Raw genomic sequence first — 9,275 nt, forward strand, 5'->3', positions numbered from 1 at the left:
TTACAGTTTAATCTTTGTACTTCAGTTTGACGCAATTTATAACGGGCTGATGGCATTAGTTCAGTTAATTAGAACTGTTAACTATTTTGATTAAAATATTAACTTCATATTAAATTTGATCCTTGTATTTAGAGAAATTTTGGAAGCATGGTAAGAAAAATTATTCATATAATGAAATACCATCCAACAAATTGCTCTACAAGCTAAGGAACATACAAAGTAATGGATGAAACTTCCAACCCTATTTATCCAGCATCCACCACTATCATACCATGAGCTAGAAACCTAGTTGTCCTGTCCTTTTTTGTAGTCTGCTGCGCCTTTGATACTTCAGAAATGGATCCACCCAGTTCTTGTCTTCCTCCACAGCTTGATTCCATCGTTCTTTGAACACCTTAAGTTCCCATGTCGACTGCCTTCGAATTTGCGACAATGATTTTGTTAGAATTCATTTGTGGAAAAATCTAAGCAAGACTCATGTCCCACAAGGCTATCTATTATGTCTCCTCTCTTTCGGGTGGAGTCCTAGAGATGTTGCTTAAGCACTACTGATAAGGAAACATTGGTGAACTGAAGAAATAATAATCTCACCTCAGTCCGTAGATCGAAACTTGAAGCCACGTGTCTCTGCATGTCAGCAGAAAAATTCGTTAAGAAACCGAATACATTGCAATCAATCTAGTGCAGCATGATAGCCTTGATGAATCAGGTCACTTATCATAGTTTAATTGATGAACAAATGATAAGCAGAACTTATGAGGAGGGAAGGAGTTAAAGCATAACCTTTACGGGTGTCCTCATTGTGGGATGCCCACTACCTCCCAAACTTTGTATACCCTTATGAACAATGTACTCTCTATCAACCACGCCCACCTTTGAACGATCGCCCTGAGTAATTACATAACGATTATAAATATTTTATTTCTAAGCTGTATGCAGAAATATATGTTTATTAGAAATGAAAGGGAAATGAACGCAGGTGAAAAAACAGCATCAAGCGAGTCATACCTGCGCACAATACCCGAGCTTCATATCTACTCCCCATCCACGTACAAGATCATTCTGGATGAAAAATAGAAAAAGGACAGAAAAGAAAAAGTCTAAATTAGAGAAAGAACAAGAATCAACAGCTTCATCGTTAAATTTCTACGTCGACGAGGACAGCATGCAAATTTACCTGTATGAGATGCCATGCACAATACCAGGCAGATCTAGAAAACACAGGAGTCATTCCCTCAACAAATCTACAAAAGTAACATGAATGACTAAAATTAGTATAGTGATCATTAATCGGATAACGAAACTAGAAATACTTCGAGAGTTTCAGTCCATTTCTCATCAGTCTAATCTACTGGATAGTCAAATAACTCTATCAGCTCGTAGTAGAGAATCTCATATGGGTGTATGCAATTTAAATTGCACTTCTGCGAATACTTTGATGAACAAAATTATTGTCATCAAGTTGCTTGAAACATTCTATCATGCATTCTAGCAATATGATAAATACTGACCCGGTGCATGGTGGCCCCTCGCTTGAATTTGAACACTTTGTTTTCCTCTGAGGTCATAGACTATCCTGATGATCAAATCTTTACATTTCAGTGTTATGCAAGCAATAATATGCAAGCCTTTTGTGAATAATCAGAGGCCATCCTGTTTACCTATGAACCTTTTCTTTCTCGCGCGTATAGTGATTCTATGGTGTATTTCTGTTGAATTTGGGTCTAAAGCTGGCTGAGAAATCTCTAAACCTTCAGACCTCACAATATCTAGGTACCTGGAAAAGGAAGATGATCCAATCAATCAAAATGTTCGAGTTTTACCAAAAGGAAAAAACTGCTACTGTCATTAAGCAACAAGCAAAAGTCCCGCAAAGCACAGATAGTGACCGAGTGAAAGAGAGAACTAATGTTGTCTCATTGAGAAACTGACAGAAGATTATATTATCAACGAGGAATACAAAATCATGCTAAGGCAAGAGAACATCAGATATTGCATGCACTAGAAATGTCATAAAGCCATTTACCTTATAGGGTCAAAATGTTCAACCCCCAAATCTTCATCCCAGAGAATATGTAGTCATAAACGGACACAATATCAGGATGTAGAAGCGCTTTGCAAACCACCTGAAAGAAGGAAGAGATCAAGAAGCTTATCCAATATTCAATTAAACGGAGAAAGTAAACATATGAATGCCATACTGAAGCAGCAAAACGGACAGACTAGTTTGGCAATTAATCAGGAAATTTCATCAAATAGAGAATTGATAGAATAATATTCTTCAAGCAGTCCAAAGTCCATAACCGTATTTTATAGTAGACCAAGCTCCAAGGGTTGGCACATACGAACATTAATCTATTTTTCATTATGTTATATTGACAGTAACACAAACTGTCGAACGACTCCTACTTAAAACCAATAATCATTATTCCCCATCTCATCAGAAACAGCTTCAATGGAGAACCTACAATAGGTGCAGTCCGTGTTTATTTACACTCAAATTTTGATATGACACATCCCCAACACATTTCGTAAGAGTCCTAGGACCAGTAGCGAGTCTTACCACTTTGTTTGGTTATGAGCTACCGTGTGAATGGCTTTCTCACCCCAACCAAGATCCCACCATCCATCCACGTTGCCATCATAATGAAACAAATAATGGAAAGTTCGCTGCAAGAAACTGAATTCAACAAAATTAGGAAAAGAATATGCAGTTTCAACAAATTTGAAAATCAACAGGACAAGACAGAATACCTTTTGCACGACATGGTCAACATTATCCTTTTGCTTGATACCAACTGGCATTGCCAGCAAGTTCTTGTTTGTTGAACCACTAGCCTGAAATGAGATGACCATCTAATTTTATATACGTTTGTATAGAATATCATCTTTATACAAGAATAACAAGAATCCAGCAGATAACAACAGTCATTGAACTGCAAAGCCTACCAAGTTCATCCGTTACTGTTACCATTTGAAGAGAAAAACAACAAAGAAAGTGGGCTGCATGCATAAATTCATGCTAGCATACAAAAAGATTAGAGACTCGCCTTTGCCTGCGAACTGCTTGACCATAGAGGCCTTAGTTCCAAATCTGAACGAGCTTGCATAATGCCACGAGGCAAACCTATAAATTTCCCATAATGCAATCGATGATCCTAGGCACAAACATACTTTTTAGTTTCCCATACCGGTTATCCTAGCCACAAAAATAATATGCAACACAATAGTCGAGGAAACAATTGAAGGAAAATAAATCCTAACAGCATACAATGCAAGCACTTAATCAACTCATTCTCAAACATATTCAGAAGAAAAACAAAATGCTTCAACTTGTACAAGCTCAAGCTTGGAAAGGAACTAAAATCTAACTTGGCATGGTATATGCAAGATTGCAAGTGAAAGAACGAGTTTACCTTTACAGTTCCGAAAGGGTGAAATTTGTTTTCCATCTGACAATAAGAGAAAAGCATTTAAAAGATATTAGAATATAGATATAGCAAGCCTCATAAGGTGCAATCATTTTTCAGACAGCTTATTCCAATAAACCATTGTGTCGATAACCTAGTGAACAAAAGGTAACAAAAGATCCACAATTGATAACCACAATGCCACAACAAATATAGAAAACCACAGAAATCTAGAGAAAAAAGAGTTGACAAACCTCTGTCTTAAGGTATTGATAATTTGTGGTTCTATACACAATGAACAACATAACTGTACAAATAATTCCCGTAAATCGAAGCTGATTCATTATAAATCTGCAGTTTACCTGCAAAAACATCATAGAATTAGAAACTTTAAAACTAAAATGCTACTGAAATTTCTATCTCACAAGGCCTTCAAGCTTGAAGCAAAAGAAAAAAAATACCCCCTCAAATAAAGAATTTATTTTCTTGACCAGCGCATTCCATGATTGAAATGTCTTCATACAATCAAAGATTTTCTATTACCCTCAAAACAAACTGCAAGGAAATTCAAGGTAAATGATGCATCGTATAAGCTACTAACAACAACAACAACAAAAAACCCTTTTTTTTCTTTTTAGCTTCAGCAACTGAGATAAGGAATTTGAAGTTGCACGAGGAGGATAAAATAAATATTTAAGCTTGAAACAAAAGACGTTGATTAAATTAGTTGAAGCTTGTGCATGAGCATGTGCCGTCTCAAAGTGTTTTTCACATTGCCATTCTAAAATTAGAAATTTAGACCGACACCCAAAAATCTAGAATAGAAACAGAACAGAATACAACAAAGAGGAAAACAAACAAGTTTGAAATCAAACAAAGAGTTCGATTGTGTATTTGTTAGATCTAAGGCTGTGGGTATTACTGTTTTGAACTCCTCGTCCAGATTTAAAAGCAAAAACGAAACTATCAAGAGGAAAAACAACAGTTTTAACAGAAAAGGTTCCATTTTTTTTTATTGAGAAACAAAAGAGTAAAACGAGAAAACCCAAAACAAAAAGGAAGCTAAGATGATATCCTACAAGAAGAGAAACAGAAAGACTGAACTATTACCGGATCTTGATGCACCGACCATTAGAAAAATCATAAATTGAATATGAAAAAATGATTGATCAAAGCTGTAGCTGTGAAAAAGAGTACCCAAAAAAACTTGGGATAAGCAAGTTGAATGAAGCGGCGAAACACAGAGGAAGCAACGTCACAGTTTGAATGGATAGCATTCGAATGGACAAAAAAGAAGAGGTTTTTGGTGAACCGGTACGATAGCTGCTTCCTCTCCTGTAAATTTATAAGCCAAAAAACAAGAGGAAAAGGAATTTTTTTAAAAATTATTTTTGTAATTTTCATGGAATGACAACAGCTGCAATAGAAAAAAAAAACATTGGTGGCGTATGAATATCTCACTTGACTATCACTCCATCTCACATGGATTTTTCATTTATTAAAAAAAATGATAAATTGTGTAGATATTGTTAACTAACATGTTTTAGATATTTTTCTCCAAAATATCATATTGAATGAAAAATTTACCAAATTAATTACTAATTATACTTAATTAGGGGAATAATATGAGAAGAATATTAGGGTAATAATGATATAGTAAATTTATTCAGAGTATTAGATCAATAAAATATAATTTAATGTAAAGTCATACAATTTTATTGATCTATTTACTAATACCCTTAATAAATTTAAATAAATTTACTATACTAAATTAGATTTTTTTATTATAAAATAAATCTGTAATTTTAAATTAACACACAACAACTTAAATAAAATCATATTATCGTAAATTCTTTAAACTATATTTTTTCATTCACAATATTAAAATTTAAATTTTAAGTTTAATAATTTAAATTGATTATTATAGAATCTATTATACTATGATTTCAAATTTTAATTTATAGAATAATGCAATAGTGTATATATGTGTATATGAAACCAAAGATATATTAATCAATAGGGTAAACTACTGGAGACCATTTAATTATGGCCCATTTTCGCTTTGACCATTATTTTTAAATTTTTGTTAACCGAGTTACCTAATTATTTAAATGCATTCAATCAAACCATGTGTCGTTAAGAAACTAACGGCGCGTCTGACGTGTACTTTTCATGAATTTCTTTATTCCATATTGGATATGATAATGCCACCTCACAATGCCACGTTAAAAAAACTTTAACCAAAGTCTCTTATTTAAAATCTAAAGAACCCTAACTTCATATTATTTCATTTTCTCCTTTCTAAAACATAAATTGCCGAGAAAAGAAGAAGAAGAATGAAAAAGCTCATTAAAAAATATGGATGCAAAAAACACGAATCAGGTTTTCTTCTGTGGTGCCCGTTTAACAATAACCACTAGCAGGACTGACGAAAATCTGGGTAGGAGATTTTGGGGTTGTGAAAATTATGGAAAAAGAACTAGGGTTTGCAAGTTCTTTTGTTGGTATAGTCCACCAATGAGTTACTGGTTGAACGTTATTATTGTTAATCTTCTAAGAAAGATTGGAGTCATAGAACAAGAAAGGAAGAAACAATTTTTTTTTTGGATTTTAACTTCTTTTTTCTGTTCATTGTTGGGATGATAATGGGAATTATCATCTCTTAACTTAGTAAAGAGAATCGGTGACTAAAGCTCTAAGATGTTTGTGTCTAGATATTGTGTAATGTTGAAAATCAAGATTTAAACGGTATTAAATTACAGAATGTAATGTGTTTAGGATGTTGTGTAATGTTGAAGTATCTTATTAATGTAATGTTACAATTGTAGCCAATTAAGAATGTTATAGTTTAGGAATTATGATGTTTTAATGTTGTAATTGTTGAAAGATATTTTTGTGAGATAAAATGTGTAAAGATATTTTCATACATAATATATTATTGCATTCATTTCATACATAAAGTGTTATGAACTACACAAAATAAACCAACCTAATAAGGTTAATAAAAAGTTGTGATGTTTATAATCATAAACTTGGTCAAACAAAAGTTACTAGTGCAACACAGTTGGCCAACCATCTAAAGTTATGAACTACATAAAATAAACAAACAATTTATGATGCAAATAGAATCAAACATCATCCATATGCATCATTAGAGATGAATGACTGTCACAATTAGGGGTAGGCATCCATCTAACGGTATGAACATTTGAATTTGGTTTGGTATTTGAGCTTGTTGAAACTCTGATCGAGAGAAGTAGCTTGTCTTAAAGGTACATTAGAGGTGGACATTCATCTAATAATATGACCCCGAGAAGGTGGTTGTTGTTGATGCAGTCGAGACTTGTTACAATTCTTCTAAACTACAATAAGAAACAACAAGGATAAACTACTATGAAAAAAATTAAATCGCGACAAAAATGTATCTAGAACATACAGATAATTTTACTCTGGTAGTTCTTCCTGTAGCAGATGTAGATGTTTGTTGAATGAGTCTAATATTGCCACTAACTTTGCCCTTACATGCTCTGACATTATGTACAAGCCCTCCACACTTTCTACAGAAAAGTTTAACTCTCTTTTTTGTCACCTTACCAAATTGAGATGGCACTTCATCAGTCTCTCTCATCCTTTTCTTGTGTGGTATTCCTAGTGGCCTTCTCAATTGAGGTGGAAAGATAGGCTCCATATTTTCAATAGGAGTCCATTGATTCTCACCTCTTACTGAGCTGATCAAATTAGAGTAGGTGAGCAATTGAGTTTTGATTGAGTAGCATTTATCAACATAGGTTTCTACCTTTTTTTTATTCAGTTAGATAACAGAAATGGCATGGACACAAGGTATGCTTGTATAAAACATTAATCAATAATAATGAAAATATTAAAAAAATAGACCCACTGAATTAAATCAAATATTAAAAATTAAACATGTTAATTCCCATTTTCTACAAGAGTAAGTCTTAGTTTCCATATTTACACAATGTTGATTTGAAGGACCATAAGAAACTTGATATGTTGGTCCACCGGCATGAATGGGCCAACATTTACAAATAAACAAATACCAATTCGATTAACACTTAAAAATAAGTAACCAATATCGATTAACACTTAAAATAAAATAATAATACTTATTTGCCTATGATATTACATGGTCTAGCTTCTTTTGAATTTTAGGACATAAAGACCCTCAATATTTTTTAACTTGAGCCCTCCTTCTTGCGAGCCTTTGCACCAACCTCAATCTAATTGATTCCACCAATGTAATGATTGGTTTGTTCTAGCTTCAAGTATCAACTGACCATAAAAAAGTTATTAGCTTTAATTAAATAAAATGAATATTTATAAATAAAAAAATGTAGATTCACCTCATTGAAACATTCACAAAGATTATTGAGTATGTATGATTTGACTATACAAGTGAAGTGTGATTTTGACCACTGTCTAGGGTCTTTTTCTGATAGCAACTTGTGTGCTGACCCTGATGAAATCTGTATGAAAAGTTGTATAAAATTACAAAACCAATCTATCATGATACATGTAAAACTATATATGTATACCATAATTAAAATACCTTCATTTATTCCATGGAAGATTGGAACTTCCTGACATATGTTGACCTAGCAACTTTCCAAAGTTAGTCCTTTAATGCTTTCTCCTTGTGTTATCCATTAGACTTAAAGTTCATGTATAAGTGCCTGACACATGTCCTATGTTATGCATTAGAGTACACTTCTGCCACAGCTTCCAGCAGTCCCTATACACACAGACAATTTAAAAAATAAGAAAACCAAAATAAATTAAATGAACTGAACTGAACTGAAATTTAAAAAATATGGATACCTTTTGTCTATCAGTCATGAATGTCAAAATGTGAGAATTGTGTAACTCTAAATCATCCCTCAATATTTCTAGAAACCAACACCAATATGATTGATTCTAACTCTCTACAACAATAAATGCTAATGGATAAATAAAATCATTTGTATCTATACCAACATCAGTTAGAAGACAACCCCCAGAATATTCATTTAAGTGACACCCATCAAGACTTAAAATGAGCCTACACTCTTTTTTGAAACCATCCTTCATTGCTTGCATACAAACATAAAGCCTCTTGAACAATTTGTTATCCAAGTGACAAATTATGGTTATCCCTGAATTTGAGTGTCTAACCTTACCTAAGTATCATATAACCTATTGTATTATTTTTGTTGTTGTTACCATGTAGCTTTGTAAGGGCCAACAGCTTGGCTCTATAACACTTAGATGAAGGGACCACAATGTTATAGTCATTACACACATCTTGCTTAAGGGAGTTAACAAAACAGTTGGGATCAACATGAAATGCATCTAGGTACTGATTTGCCAACCACTGAGTAGTAACATTTTGATTTTTAAAATCCTTAAGACATGTATGTTCATTTTTTTATAGATTTAATTTTCCAACTTCCAACATTAGGATTTTTTTTTTTGGATAAATTGGAGATTCCCATAAAATCAAAGAACACATTTCTTTACAAATTATTTGGATTCTTTTGTTGTCATTTCTTTTAAATTTAACATCGTGCCTATTTATAACATCATATTGTCTAACTGTCTCTCAATATTTTTTGTCAGCAAACACTAATCTTACCTTTAATATAGGATTTGAAATGTCTGTGACACTATTAAATTCATGGTTTCTTTTCCTCTTAGGTAGACCATCAAAATCTGACTCATCAACACTGTATAATGAGTCTGAATATAAACTTTCAGAGTCACTTTCAACCCTTATTTGATCACTTTCCAACCCAACATTAACATCACAACCCAACCCAACATTTACATCACAATCCTTATTTTCTGAATTTACCAAATCATTTTTAC

General features: G+C 33.0%; 1 pseudogene; it reads right to left on the bottom strand.

The window, feature by feature from the left end:
• Nucleotides 1–185: 185 nt before the first annotated feature.
• Nucleotides 186–4,750, bottom strand: LOC120136870 (annotated as a pseudogene).
• Nucleotides 4,751–9,275: the final 4,525 nt, after the last annotated feature.

Source organism: Hibiscus syriacus, unplaced genomic scaffold (assembly GCF_006381635.1).
Source record: "Hibiscus syriacus cultivar Baekdansim isolate YM2019G1 unplaced genomic scaffold, ASM638163v2 tig00001914_pilon, whole genome shotgun sequence".
Classification (NCBI taxonomy): domain Eukaryota; kingdom Viridiplantae; phylum Streptophyta; class Magnoliopsida; order Malvales; family Malvaceae; genus Hibiscus; species Hibiscus syriacus.